Below are 16,460 nucleotides of genomic sequence, written 5' to 3'. Positions count from 1 at the left end.
GCAATTAAATAACTCCCAACAAGAGTGACAAGAGTGAAAGAAGGCCCACCAGGATTGCTAGCCTTTCCCCTGAGTCTTCATCTAAAAAAGAGTTGGCTGCAACCACTCAGAGAGTGGTCTGAAGGTTAGACAGACAGGCTGAGTCTGCAGCTATGAAGAAGCCAGTACACTACTATCACATCAATGAGTGCAAGATGACTTCCTGCACCGGATATGTGAAACGGGTTACATGAGGGCACAACTTTTGTGCAATCTAGAATGTGACTTTGAATTAAGCAGCAATCTACTTTATTAAACAAGTAAGAACTGCATACAGCTCATCATTTCAGTCCCAACTCCCAAATTTGGCTTACATAGCACCTGTGGAGAGGCACACAAGGAGAGGAAAAAGATTTATCTCCTGTACCACTTCTTTGGGACGGGTGTTTATCTGAACGCGTGAGACTTCCAGAGACAAGTCACAGACCTTCAAGCACTAAATTCCAAGCCAATCCAATTGGCACCAGTGGTCTCCTTGACTTGACAGGAAGCCTGAGATCTCCACATACAGAAAGATGCTTAAGTACCTCTATTCAGAAAGAGATACAGCACTTCACTTACACTTGTCCACTTTTGCCATAACATATATGCAGGCATCTACTAGACTCTCTGCTTAGTAGACTGATACAAGGCTACCACACTTCAAAAATCCAGTAAAGAAGACTTAAACCAACAAGACATCCAGCATGAGACAACAAATCCTGTCCCTAAAAGTTTAGAGAATTATGGCAGATCTACAGAGACAAGATGCTTGAAGGGACCAAAAAGAACATGTACAGTAAAACTCAGGTTGGAAAACATTTAAATCAGGAGATAGGGAGTGTTGTTACAAGAATCAGACTTGAAAGTTTCTTGCCTGATGGTAAGGTTAATAAATATGATAGGAATGACAGAAAAAACAAACACAATCAGTCTGGATTTAAGTGCTTAATAGTAAATCCTGCTAAAAAAGCCTCCAGCTTGGCCCCAGCTGGAGTCAAGAAAGAGAAAATATTCTAAAGGGGTTGGAGTTTAATGGAATTAATTTTTGGCATGGGATGAAGAAACATCCATCCTACAAATCAGCCACCTTTTCCACCAGTCTTGCTTTCCAACACAACTCAAACTCTCAGTGCCTTCCTGGACTGTAATTAATTCCATGCAATCATTTCTTCCTTCTAGGAAAACTGTCTTCTTTCTAAAGCTCAGTTACAAGCCCAGTTTCTCCTGTTGTTGTGCTGTCCGCCATCTTCTATGTCCTTCGTCTGCTGCCCTTCACCCTAGAAGATTTGCCAAACTTAGCACTCTCTCAGGAAGACACAGTCTCTCTCATCCCCCACTCATCAAACTCTTCCTTTCCTCTTCTTTCTACTTTTCCATCCACAACCTTGTCAAAAGCCTACATATTTTGTTTCGATGTTTTGGGCTGTGGGGATTTTGTTTGTTTTTGTTTTTTCTTTTTTTTTGAGAAAAAACATATTAATCAGTTATACTGCATATTGTATGCATGAAAATGAGAGCTAGAATGGTCTGGAACTGGACAGTTTGATTGATGAGGCTATTCCTGATTTAAATGATTTCAGAATGTGATTGAAGTCATCCTGATATCTAAAGCACTGCTTTTTCTTCTCTGTTTTTTTTTTTTTTAATCTTATTTCTCTGCTTTGTAGAAAATGCTTGCAGGCCAAATATACACTCCAGGAGACCAAAATGGCTCTTGTTTTTCCCTTTCCTATAAACATAGAGTTAGACAGCATTTAGGCTACGTGTGTTGACATACTTCAAAAACAAGGGAAAAGTATTTGGCAGTTTTCAGCTTTACTAAGAATAGCAACTCCATCTTTGTAAGGCCTCACTCTGGTGGATCTCAAGGACAGATGACGGAGCATGGCCTTCCAGAGACAAGTTTTCTCAACAATTACATTTTCCTCCCTTGTACACAATCCCAGTGTTATTGAATGTTTGCAGACCATTCGCTGCTGGAGACAAGGGCACAGCCAATTCAGACCAAAGCCTCAAACAGGGATAAACACTGAAATTCTGGAACCCACCTAATGGCCAAGGGTCTGGAGCCAGGGCCAGGATACAAGCTGAGACTGAAGCCAAAGACAGGAACCAAAAAACCTGCCAAGAGGCAGGAACCAGAGCCAGGATATGATCCAAGGGTTGGGAGCCAGAGCCAAGATGCAAGCCAAAGGTCAGGAACAGCTGCCAGGGGCTTGGATCAACAACAGGCTTCAACTGTTCAACAGCTGAAGAGCAAATGCAGGCACCGCTTTAACGCCCAGCAACTAACTACATGGGATGGCCACACGTGTGACTGTGCTGCTGAAAAGCATCAGGCCTCCCTCACCCAGAAATTTCTAACAGGCCCCAGCTAGCACTGAACTCAGGCCAAACCTAGCAGTCCAGACACAAATAAGCCACAAACTATTGCATCACAGCTAAGTATCAGCACTGGGGCACAAGGTAAGGTCTGAAAGTAGCATCACAGTTTTCTTGCTTCCACAGGCCTGAATCAGCCTGATAACATGGTACGTTACATATAACACATGCCTGTGGTGCTGCATGCTTGTGCCTTTGGCAGGGTGAGATACAACGTACATTACTGCCGCTGTGGATCAGGAAATGGGATGGCTAGATGACTGAAGTGGAGATCAAAACACAGAAATGTTACAGGTACAAAACTACTTTTGAGGTTAGTTTCGTCAATAAATTTGTGGCTGTGAAAACAGATATTCCAGTAAAGCCAGTTGGAAAGCTGGCCCCTTTATCAGTAATCGGGCAGTCATACTTGCTAAAACAAAATTTAGGAGAAAAGCCAATGTATAAATACATCCTTGTGTGCAGCCACAAACAAATAGCCATAGTGTCCTAATTAACTCACTTTCTCCTGCAAAGTCTATAAAGTCTGAACTAAGAATAAGAAGCTTCAGGAATCAGAATGGAAGAACAACATGAAATATCTTATCACAATCTTTGGCTAGCTAAGGGAAAGGAGAACCATTAATTGCATCCAAGCTGTAGATGTAACAAGAGGGCTTATCTGACCAGTAAGCTAATAAGCCCAAGTGGTGGAGGAATGAACGAAGACAGATAATCAGAGCCCACTGCATTGACACATCCAAAGCTCATTCAATTATAATTAGAAGCATTGATAAAAATTGTCTAATTTGCCCTGATTAAATACCTGGCATTTCCCAAAACTTCATTCTCTCTGTATCATTTTTGAAACAAGTTTTAGTGAGATGCATACATTTTTCCTTTAAAATAGTCTTCAATTTTTATTTCTGCAGATGCCAAATTATAGGCTGCCTAGCAAGAAACAAGTTTTACTTTATCAGCGTCCAAAATCATCAAGAGTCATGGTCTTCATTCTCTTCCACATTTGCATTTTACTTCCTGCTCACCCAGGCCAGGTAAGTGCCTGCGTATGAAGGAAAAAGGTGATGTTTTCACTCCATTGTCTTTACAAAGAGTTTGTAAATGCATGAAAATGTGAATTAAGTTTGGTTTAAAGTTTATAGTAGCTTCTAATCCTTGCACTCATTTTAGATATGTATGTATATGCATGTGAAGAGCTATAAGAGGTGGAGGACAGGAAAGGGCTCCCTAGGTAGGAAAAAAGTGAGTGGTAGGGTTGTATACTGGGATTCATAACAAAGGCAAGTCCAACAAACTTATATTCACCTTGGTTATTTGACATGGCCCTTCTTTGTCATATACAATACACATGATGTCCCCATGTTGTCATATGATATCATCAAATTCAAACTCATCTACAGACATTCTTTTAAGAGTGTGTGTGAGTGGTTTTGGTGGAGGAACAGAAAAAGAGGAGGGCAAAAATGAAGAAGACAGACATTCTGTTCAGCTTTGCTTGTAAAGAACCACACTGCCAAAACACAGATGAGCTAGATTTCTAGATGAAATAACAGTTTGTGATACTAATATTTCCCTTTGCCAGAATCTCTGTACGTGCATCTACTCCTAGTTAAGTTCCAAAGATTGAATATTATTTTTTAAATAGAAAGCTATTTTTTGAAAGCATCAACATTTCCATGGTATTACAAAATCTGCACCTTGGTATTTGAGCCCAACTCAATTTCCCTTAGACTGGGAGACTGGAACATGAGTCGATGATCCCAATGAACTGCACATTGAAGTTGTAGGCTAAGAGAAAGGCAAACCAAAATAACATAGGTGTATAGATTGATCTAGGAAAATCTCACTGCTGACATGGTGATATAAAGAAATAATAGACTTCAATGAGCTTAAAGATTGCTCCATTTTATTAAGTTTACCACCATATTATTTTTAAAGAGGTAGGATAAGGAAAAAAAAAAGTATGATACATGGTTTCTAAATGTTTTAAAGTATATTAACAAGTTCAAGTGATAGGCCATATCAAGCCAAACCTCTAAAATAATGGCTGGTTCTCTAGTCTTTTAAAGAAACCAATACCCAGGCTTCAGGACCTTTGAGGCTTTAGGCTTTCGTGTGGCTGCCCTCACCAGAAAATCAGCATATACTCTAAGACAAGCTTTCCTCAGTGAAAGAGCCTATGAAATGATAGCAGAGAAGTTTCCAGCTAAATGCCAGGGGGGTGGGGGAGTGGTGGTGAGGAGAGGAGGGGCAGAGAAAGAAAAAAAAAAAAAAAAAAAAAAAAAAAAGAGAGCAATCACTTCTCTAATTTCTGTGGGAACTGTGCCTGGGAGATGGATGTAGTGTTTCTCACCACTGCTCAGACACCATTACTGAAGTCCCTTTCTCTTCTTTCCTTGAAGGTCTAAAACTTCTAGTCGAATACTGAAAAATATCTACTATCAGTAGTTGTAATATAATAATTCATAATGCATTTGTTACATAGGTGTCAAGAATTTCCCAAACAAGATTGCTAAAACGTAACATGGGATTTTTTCACAGACTAAAGAAATATCTATGGATTGCTATCACTCAAGTCATCTGGAGTTGTTAATATACTTTAGAACAGCTAGAAACCACTTACTTAGACCACCCCTAAAGCCAAGAAGAGTAAAAATAGCTTTTGGTCTGCTATTTAGTCTGAGCTCTAAAAATACTTTGTGACAAGGTTTTGACATATGTCCTACAAGTAGAAGCTCACTTCTCTACAGGGGAAGTACCTGGCTGCTATTAAAGCTGGATGGGTTGTTAACAACACAGTGCCCCTGTAATTTCACAGCTGCCTGGAGGGTTCATCAGGTATCTCTTCACTTAAACATCAGCAAGTGCCTGGAGGCAAAGCCATATGGGATGAAAAGGACTCTCCCAGTAATTTCTTACTTGTAAATCTTACTAATTTATGACCCTGTGTTAATGCTTGAAGCTCTTTGAAGAACTATTACATAAATCTTTTTTAACTGTATTATCATCTCTTGCACACAAACCATAATTTATTCTAAGGACTTCAAAGGTCATCAGTTATCCTGGTTGCAGCTCCAGACTGACATGGCAATCCATTAATAACAGAGAGACTTTTCCCAACAAAGTTTTTCACTTTAAATTGCCAGATGACTGAAACTGTTAAGAAATCACTCCAGAAAAAAAGTCATCATATTTTTATCATCTTTAAAAGCTTCTGTTCAACTATGCAGTCTATTAAGACATCAGCCATCTTCCCCATGGCCTGTATTTTTCAAGAATTATACAATATCCTTATGATATGTTAATGTATATTTGACCTTGATGAATTCCATCCCCAGTATTATCCCAAACAAACTCTTAGAATGGAGCACACATCAGGGAAGAAGCTCCTGCTTTGTAAATCTATTCAGAAGAAAGGCACACTTTTCCAAGTATTTCAAGCAAGATGTCTTTGGTGTTCAAAAAAAATCTGCCTTCTTCACATCTGTTTATACCCCTGGTTTGAATATGCTCTCTGTATCAAAAGGATAAAACTTCTGTAAAAATATTTTGAGTGTTTATGATAGAAAGTCCAAAAATTACCTCTAGAGGAACTGGAAAAATATACAACTAAAAGAAAAAACAAATTTAAAAGGCTTGAAAGCAACTCAAAAAAAGAGAGATTTACCAAATGGAAAAGGCAGCTGTAATGGCTGAACTCTCTTTATCAGTATTCTAACAAATAACACCTCCTGTGCTTTAAATATTTAATGTGAAATCCATGGATTTATATAGCTTACAAAATGCCAGAGGCTTATTATCTTTACAGATTGCATGACAGGAATATTCATATCATTTTATTCCACTGTTTAAGACAACAGGAATTCCTCCAGGTGCTAATGGTAGATAACTTGTGTGCTGCTTCAATAATCTACTAATTATAGAATCCCTCAGGTAGAACAATGTCATTAATCTGATTAAATTATTTATATTTCTGGAAAGCAAAATCTTATTAGGTCCTTGGCATTTGACTGTGTATATTATGCAGCTGTGTTTGTAGTTTATGGTGTGGAGGAAAAGGTCTGTATTTTACCCAGCCATCACCAAAGCTGGAGGAGGACTAGAGTGTCTTATATCCTAACTTATAGTGCCATTCATAAATTCCAGGGCATGGTCTGCATTGCATAGGTTGCCCATTTAGAGCACTATAACACTTCTGAGAGTGAAAGTTTGTTGTGAGGCATTTATCAGGCACCTCATCTTCTCAAGTGCACTATAGCAACAGATGGGGATGGATTCTCGTCCACCCCCTACAGGATAACAATGCTAACGTTAGGGAAATTATCAGACACTAATGTAAGATCAGAATCAAACCAACTGCCAGAATTAAAGTGAGGGTTGTTTTCTATTAAATACAGCAGGAAAAACACAAATGCAACACATGTTTATATAAAGCACAGTCAGATTCCACTTCAGTAGCTATGATTTTAAAACAGGAGGGAGCCTAGGGGATCGGGAACTGGTATCTACCTTAACTTGTAACTTAACACATAATAGTGACACTAAAACTAGATGCATTATAAGTTAGCAAAACCAGAAATTTTGCTAAGTACTTGCAGCACAGAAGATATTTTCTGCAGCAAGCATCTTCACATCACACGGGGTAACGTGTTGATTGTTTATAGATAAGCAACAAATTCTACTGTCATCTCTGTACACCATTGTGCAGCGTATCTAACTTCTACTCTGCCACACAGCTCCATTTGAAATGTATCTTCCTACATTTGCACAACAATTAGAACAACTGTAAACATAAAGATATTCCCGTAGTAAAGAAATAAAACCAACAGTACATTTTTAGTAATTTAAATATTAAAGCATTTGGAGAGATCTTAAGGATATGATTTGATGTTGCACCTGTTTTAGCTGCCATATCAGACAACTTACACATACTATAATTTACAGAATAATATCAAGCTGTCTCTGTAGGTCATGATTCTGCTAACGTTTATTTACAGTCAACTTAAATTCACATCCATTTAGGGCTAAGAATAGGCTTAAATGTTAGTAGTATCCCTTCAACCAAAAGGTTGCTGTTCTGCTTTTATAAAAAAGCATCAACTAGTATGATCATTTAGCTTTTTGCCCTTCTAAACATCTAGAACATATAAGTACAAAATGTACATCATAGAAAATTTGAGAACACCAGTGTCCCATCGGGCACGTGTTAAAATACATGATCTAACAGTCGCTTCTTTCTTTAAAAATCTATGAAATTTTACATTTTAGATTTTAGTATGAAATTCAGTTTTCAGACTAGAAGTAACTCATACAGTACATACTGTATGTAGTCAGCCACTCTAAATACTATAAAGCATTACAAGTCCTAACATTACTGGATAAGCTACAGCTTTTTATTCCTTTATACAAATTACCAAAGACTCCTTCCAGTGCATTACTGGCCATCTACCAAATGCAAAAGATATCTGGAAAGGGATTAGAAAGAGCAGTTTCCTATATTCAGCTGATTCTCCTAACAAAAAATAATTTTGTTTTGTGAGTCATCTTACTTTCTGGCAACAACAACAAAAAAAGCGATAACACATTTCACCTCTGTCCTACGCAAATCTGGTCATATAAAATGTAGGATGTTCATCACAGTGAAAGTGAGAAAGAAGAGTGCTCTCCACCCTCCAATAACAGCTCCTGCAATGAGTCATAGCAAAAAGTCACCTTGCATAAAACACGGTATCTCTCCTGGGCCAAACTCTCTGCTAGTTCATCTGGCACAGTATAACTGAAATTAATTAACCAGCAACCATTGGTACTATAAGAAAGTTCAGTGCTCCTTTAATCAACAGGTTTCTGATGTGCTTCTTGAGAACAGACTTTCCTAGGGAAGCCTGGCTTGCATGGCACAGATCTGAATGACAGCACATGCCTGCAGATACCACCATGTCAGTAGACTTCCTTAAAGCTTCTTAACTGAGAAAAATGTCCATTCTTTTCAGACATGTCCACTTGAGTCATTGCCAGAGAAAATTTACAGGCCATCTTGGAGATGTAAAAGTGATAATTCTTCCATCTGCCTTAAATCAGAGGGGTACTAAGCGTGCTCTCACAATCAGTTCACTGCTCAGTTGGACAACATGCTCAAGGTTCGAGGCTTTCTTATGTTTAAGAAAGTCCTCTGGGCAGAATGAGATACATAGATAGATACAAGTACACTTTTCTTGTGACGGTACTCACTGTTCCTCAGGCCACGAAGGTCTGATGCATGTTTGCTCTATACGGTAAGCCTCTGCTAAATAGCCAAGTTTACAGAGAAGATAAAAAACATGTAATAACTTACCTTCAAGCTTAAAGACCTCATTTTCTCCTACTCTACAGCTACTGTCATATCACAAGGCATTATCCAGCATATGTAATGTTACAGCAAAGTCTGCTATACTGGGTGACAAAAATCCAAGTGGGTGGAAAAATAACAAGATTATTCAATGCTGAATGAGCAGTAAGGACCTGTTACAAGCTCTATGCTGAAGGATTTTAGCATTTTCTCTAGAGGTTACTCTGATTTGTTTTCCTATGTCCACTAGCCATCAAATCCCAGAACAATGACTTTTTTTCACCTGTAAAATGTTATATCACACATCAGAAGACAAATCTAGATTCAGAAGGCAGTAAAAACAGCACTGGTTCCTATAGCTGTTAGTGGGAAGGAGAAAGTGAAAAGAAATGACAGAATCAGATGTAGATAATGCTGCCACCCTATTAATAGTCCTCAGCGCACAAAGACTTTGTGCCCACATACATTCAGAGTACATTGTGCTCTGCTCAAGGATGAGAGGGATAAGAAGTGGCTTAAACTATCATGCCTTCATATCTAATGTGCTACAGCTCTCTTCCAGTCTTTTGCAGGAGAGAGAATGAACGTCACTAGGAGGATAAGTATGCGAACACTGTTCTTTCCAAAAAACTTCTATGGCTCCACTTTCAAAATTAAATTTGCTTTTGCCCTATACAAAGGACAGTTTCTACTTATCCTCAAAAAATAGAAAACTAAGTCTAATAGAAGTTGTTAAAGGTTTAAATCCTATTTTTTTTTTTCACTGCAGTTTAAATATGTCCTAAGTTCTTATGCGTGTGTACTCCTTTACTGCATAAACTTAAACTGCAAAAGCAGGCAAATGGTTCTTCTGAACCAGATGCAAGTTGAAATACTGGGAGAGTAGAGGGAGTACAGGGCACAAAAAAAGTGAGAGAATGCAAGACGGAACAGCAAAGGACAGGAGGAAAAGATTATCTGTTGTTGTAAACTGCAGAAACTTCTCTGGCTCCAGTAGACTATGACAATTTGCACAGCTGAGAGCTGCCCTAGGATGAGAGACAGGGAAGAGAGATCGGACAGAACAACAGTATGTCACAAAGCCTGGTGAAAACTGGATTTTAGGTGTTAATCTTTGTATTAAAAGATCTTTCATCGTCAGGCTATCAAAGATGGGAGTGCAATGGTGGTAATTAAAGAGAGGTGAGCAGGTAAAAACATCTGCCAAGCCAGAAATATCCTTTTGCAATGTTAACTGTCTGCTCACAGTGGGTATTATAGATGCACTGTTTGGCAGGGGGGGAGGTTGCCATTTTGTTTTTTCTACATGACTGCATACTTGACTATGGTTTTGTGTTTACTATTATTTTTTGACAGATTAAATAATTGTGTGTGTAAACAGAGGATATATAGAACTGTGCATTTTAAAAAATAACTACCCTTACAATATCAGCAACAGGCACATAATTCTTGTATCTCTTGCTCATTCAAAATTATAACCTCAGGTACAAAATAATTCACATTTTAGTCACTGAAGAAAAAAATTAAAAATCTGATTCTCAAAATTGGAATATGCTCAGGCAGCTCTGCTGCCTCCGGCAAAATGACACCTGACATCCTTTATAGGATTTAACAACAAATATCTGCAAGTGTGAATGAACTCATTAGATGTCTGACTGTGTTCTTTTCTACTCCATCATTCTTCAGGCTTCTTTTCCACACAGAAAAACACTTATATCAGTATCACTCAGACTCACTCTTGTTTTTTGTGTGTTTTTTTAGTTCATAATGTATATTGTACCTCAGTCTACTTGATTGTTTCTTCAGATTAAACTGGGATGAAATGCAGTAAACACACAAATACTGGTAGCCCTAACTAAAGAAAGCTGTCATCTCAGATAGCTATAGCCTGTTACCTAAAAATCTACCAGATTAGACCACTTACAATAAAACCATTATAGCACAGAATTATAGAATCATATAATGCAGAGACAATGCAACACAATATAAATTGTTATGTGCACTTGTGTATGGTGGGTAAGGTAGGGACACTTAACTTAGTTCTAATATCCATATGTGCAAACTCAGCTCAAAAACATTTCCCTAAACAAGCTTATAAATTAGAACAGCTTTGCTGACAGTTGAGCTTGTATAGAAAATTTTGAAATTCAAATATTTACCATGCTGAAAAATATCTCATTTCATTATACCCTCCTCCAATTTACATACTTATCCAATTCACCTTTGGACTCAAAGTACACCATTTAGCCAAGAGCAGAGGAGCAGGCTTCATTTCACTGTCCTCTCTGAGCACAGACACAATAACCTACATCTACATTATCATGTAAACATACTGTTCTAGAAACATGCAATACTATACAGTGTGCAGGAAAATACAGCACTTATCTTTTTATTGCTTGGTTTAGCCCTCACATGTAGGCTGAATGTAACATTTAGTAGGCTTTGGGAAAATACAGGGGCTAGTCAGCCATATCCACCAAAGGAAGGAGGCAATTCTGAAGCAGTAGAAATGAGGAGTATGTATATTCTTATTACTTTTTCTACCTCTAACTTTCATGGTGGGATGATCAACTATTTATAAATATTTTCTTTTCTCATAATGCCCTCAGCAACATGTAAATATAATGTTAATTGTATAATTTGTTCTTGTATAATTTGTTCTTGGTGCTTCAGATGATTCAGCAATACTCCAAGCCCCAACCCTCCTTGTGTCGCTCACAAACCTTCACCAGTGGACTACAGTACATACATAGAATCATAGAATCGTTTAAGTTGGAAAAGACCCTTAAGATCATCAAGTCCAACCGTTAACATAGCACTGCCAAGTCCACCACTAAACCATGTCCCTAAGCACCACGTCTACACATCTTCTAAATACCTCCAGGGACGGGGACTCAGCCACTTCCCTGGGCAGCCCCTTCCAATGCTTGACAACCCTTTCAGGGAAGAAATTTTTCCTAATATGCAATCTAAACCTCCCCTGCATCAACTTAAGGCCATTTCCTCTTGTCCTATTGCTTGTTACTTGGGAGAAAAGACCAGCCCCCACCTTGCTACAGCCTCCTTTCAGGGAGCTGTAGAGAGCAATGAGGTCTCCCCTCAGCCTCCTTTTCTCCAGACTAAACAACCCCACTTCCCTCAGCCACTCCTAAGACTTGTGCTCTAGATCCTTGACCAGTTTTGTTGCTCTTCTTTGGACACTCTCCAGCACCTCGATGTCCTTCTTGCAGTGAGGGGCCCAAAACTGAACACAGTATCTGAGGTGTGGCCTCACCAGGGCCGAGTACAGGGCCACTATCAACTTCCCTGGTCCTGCTGGCCACACGATTCCTGATACAAGCCAGGATGCTACTGGCCTTCTTGGCCACCTGGGCACACTGCTGGCTCACATTCAGCCAGCTGTTGACCAATACCCCTACGTCCTTTTCTGCCAGGCAACTTCACAGCCACTCTTCCCCAAGCCTGTAGCATTGCATGGCGTTGTTGTCACCCAAGTGCAGGACCCAGCACTTAGTCTTGTTGAACCTCATACAATTATTGGCTTTGGCCCATCAATCCAACCTGTCCAGGTCCCTCTCTAGAGCCTTCCTACCCTCCAACAGATCAACACTCCCAGCCAACTTAGTGTCATCTGCAAACTTACTGAGGGTGCACTTGTTCTCCTTGTCCAGATCATTTATAAAGATAAACAGAACTGGTCCCAGTACTGAGCCCTGGGGAACACCACTTGTGACTGGCTGCCAACTGGATTCAACTCCATTCACCACAACTCTTTCGGCCCGGCCATCCACCCAGTTTTTTACCCAGCAAAGTGTACGCCCGTCCAAGCCATGAGCAGCCAGTTTCTCCAGGAGAATGCTGTGGGAAATGGTGTCAAAGGCTTTACTGAAGTCCAGGTAGACAATATCCACAGCCTTTCCCTCATCCACTAAGGAGGTCACCTTGTCATAGAAGGAGATCAGGTTAGTCAAGCAGGACCTCCCTTTCATAAACCCATGCTGACTGGGCCTGATCCCCTGGTTGTCCTGTATGTGCCACGTGATGGCACTCAAGATAATCCGCTCCATAATCTTCCTAGGTACCGAGGTCAGGCTGACAGGCCTGCAGTTTCCTGGATCCTTCTTCCAGCCCTTCTTGTAGATGGACATCACATTTGCTAACTTCCAGTCTATTGGGACCTCCCCGGTTAGCCAGGACTGCTGACAGATGATGGAAAGTGGCTTGGTGAACACTTCTGCCAGCTCCCTCAGTACCCTTGGGTGGATCTCATCTGGCCCCATAGACTTGTGTTTGTCTAAGTGGTCTAGCAGGTCACTAACCATTTCCCCTTGGATTATGGGGGCTTCACTCTGTTCCCCTGTCCCTGTCTTCCAGCTCAGGGGGCTGGGTACCCAGAGAACAACTGGTCTGACTGTTAAAGACTGAGGCAAAGAAGGCATTAAGTACCTCAGACTTTTCTTCATCCTTTATCACTATGTTGGCATGGCATTTCTCCATGGTATACTGTATCCTGCACTACTGCCAAACACAAAGACTCCACCTCACCACCTGAATTATTTTCTAGTACTTCAACTGAAGTAAAGAAGCATAAATAAGGATGGCAAATGAAGCTAAGCAATGAGGTTCAATTCTCTGACATTAATGCTCCCCAAGGGTGCATTATCACCATTTAAAATAAGTGTAATTAATTCTAATTCTAATCCTACTCAGAATTTGCATATCAGGAACAGGCCTAATCTACTCTGGAAAAATGTAACATGCCATATATCTGTTGGCCACTCCACGTCTAGCACTCATCACATTCATGCACATTATTCTTCTTCAGGAGCATCTGCACTGTTTGGGATTGTTTCTGAACAAGTCAAACACTGCATGGTAGAGCTAGTTCAGAAATATCCTGATTACTTTTCTGTTCCATAACCAATTCCATAAACCAGCAAAAGACCTTTAAATTTTCCTGACATTTTGTTAAAATTTATGGCCACCTCTGAATCCTTCTCAGTATCCATCCAAAGCCTGTTGGTGAGTTTAGGCCTCAGGAATTCACTTCTCTAGCACAGTTCTGCCATGAATGAGGGCTGGATCATGGAGCTCCCAGTCCTCAAGCCCCCCCAAATTCTCACAGCTACTTACCAAAACCACCAGTGAGCCATTTTGCAGATTGCATGGTGGGTCTGCACAGCCTGTAGCATCCAAGGGCATCCCTTACCACTTGCCACAGATCAAGAAGTCCATGTAAACTGTCCAACCAGCACCTCAAGCACTTTATGACGCTGCAGGAACTGAAGGCATGCAAGAACTGTGGTCAAGAGGATAACTTAGAGGTTGGGTGCTCTCACTACATTTCATCTTGAATTTTTCCAAGTAAAGTCATCAGTTGTTTTCTAAGATCTTTACTTTTCCTTTCTGTGGGAAATTTTGGCATTTCTATTTCTGGTTCCAGAAAGCTAGAACTTTTGACTTTTGGACCAGTTGAATCATCTTTTCTATTAAAGTAGACAAATCATCATCATAAGAAAAGGAGCACCATGGAAAAGGGAGAGCACCTTCTGTGCAAACCACCTTCCTGTTTTCTCACATGCGTCATTTTGATGTTCTCAACATAAGAATTTTAACATAGGGGTCAGACCACACCTCTGCAATCTTCTTTACATCCTTCTAAAGGCTACCTGATTAGTAAAGGCAGCTAAGACCTGAGCAGTTGTCTGATGCAAGGGGGAATCGGGACCTGTTCATCTGCCACCCTGTCTGAGTGTGAGAAAAGAGGCAGATTTTGCTGAGGTGACCTGGCCCAAGGTAGGCCAGCAGCAGCACCAGCTGCAGCTCAGGCGGCCAGCACTGGATGTGCCACCAGCACCATCATAACCAGTGGGGACCCACAGACCACTCGTAGAGCTCAAGTCTCAGCAGAAGGCAACACCTAGCTCATCCAGTTGTGCTACCAATTCCCCCCTGGCTCCCTTCGGGGAAAGGTGGCACCCCTCCCTGAGGCCTCCCATAGCTGCTCACACCAAGCTGATGCAACCAGTACGCTCACCTTGAGAAGGAACATTTTAGGCAGCAGTCACCTCACTATGGGGCACAGAGACACCCAGGTATATGCTCTGCTCCCAGTCTACTTTCTGCAAAAAGTCTTTACACTGCTCCACTGCTGCTGTCCACTCTGCATCCAGAGGAGATGAGAGAGCTGCCAGCTGGCACTAAGCTGACTTATAGCCAGCGGTGGCCATTTGGGGAGACGAGAGGATCCAGGGCTAGCTAGATTTAGTCATAAGATAATTTTGGTGTTTATGACTGTATGTCTGTGATGGGCATTACTCAGAGGTAAAAGCAGTGCCAAAAGGAGAGATCAAGATTATTGCGAAGCCCAAAACAATAAAAATAAATCCAAGTTTGGGGAGGGAGATGCACACATTTCATCCTCGCCTAGACATGACTCATCAGTACTCTCCTCTCCATGCAGCCCAAGTTGCTGCCCCAGCACTTCCCTCCCTCCCCATCCAGCCTCTCACCTATTCACTTACAAACCATGTCAAGCCATGGCTTTACAGCTACATCACTTTCCCTGTACACAGCTGGGCATATTGTGCATAATAATTCAAGGACTACAATTATGCTACTGTTAAATAACTTTTTGTCTGCTAATCAGGATGCAATTGGATTAGCTTTCACTGCTTGACCTCATGGCCACACTACCTGGCCACTTAGAAACACTGCTTCATTTTCATCACAATGTTGATGCAACAAGGAATTATTATAACCGTTTTATAGAGGCACAGAAAGATTAAGCTGTTTGCTCAGAGTCAGCAGCAGAATCCACAGCCTAAATTATAAAACCTAAAATCCCGTAACTTGAAAAATACAGTCATCCATCGTCTGTCTCCTTGATAATTCATGCTACATGGGAGAATTTCCAGGGATGGTCATGTTCCACTGCTTCTCTCTGACCTCAATGACTGTTTCCCAGATTTGCAAATAATAGAACAAGAGAAGGGAAATATTATAGAACAAGTTTATCTTTAAGCTTAAGAAAAAACTGCAGACTAATTACACAATAAAACCTCAGGGGATTATACAAACAAATACCACATTGTAGACATTGAGGCAGAAAGGAAAATAGTTTGTGTACAAAGGAAAAATATTTCAAAAGTACAGCTATAGCCAAAGAGCTACAAATAAATTTATTTAAAGGTATTTATCAGAAATCTTACTAGGAGATGTTGATGACCCTGGAGGTATCCTCTTAGGGGAATTTCCACATTCCTCTAGCCTTTAAAAGTAGTCCTGAGCAGGAATTTAAGAAGAGAATAAGACCTTTGAGTGTATTCCTGTTGCTTCAAATTCCCCCACCTCTCACTCTTGCCCTTGACAGTACACATCTTTCTGTAAGATCTCTCAGTTCAGAAGAACAAGATACCAACTCACTGTATGTCTTTCATCTCAAAAGAGCAAGTTTAAGCACCCAGACAACACCTAGTTGCCAAACAGAATCTTAACCCTGAAGAAGCTGTTTTCTACAGAGAAATGCATTGAAAGTGGGCCAGAAGGATCATCTTCCAGATATACAGGATCTAACTTGAAGACTCCTGCTGTTGTACCACGTCCCACGAAAAAAAAAATTTTCCTCCTGTTTACTTCACAATTAGAGACCATATGAGATGAGGAGGAGTTAGACAAGAACCACACAATTTCAAAGTAACTGTAATGTAAGCAGAATAGTTTCAGTGCTCCT

This window comes from Nipponia nippon, unplaced genomic scaffold, assembly GCF_047370975.1.
Source record: "Nipponia nippon isolate SJK-2023a ecotype South Korea unplaced genomic scaffold, ASM4737097v1 scaffold_8, whole genome shotgun sequence".
Classification (NCBI taxonomy): Eukaryota; Metazoa; Chordata; class Aves; order Pelecaniformes; family Threskiornithidae; genus Nipponia; species Nipponia nippon.
This window is presented reverse-complemented; position numbering follows the sequence as displayed.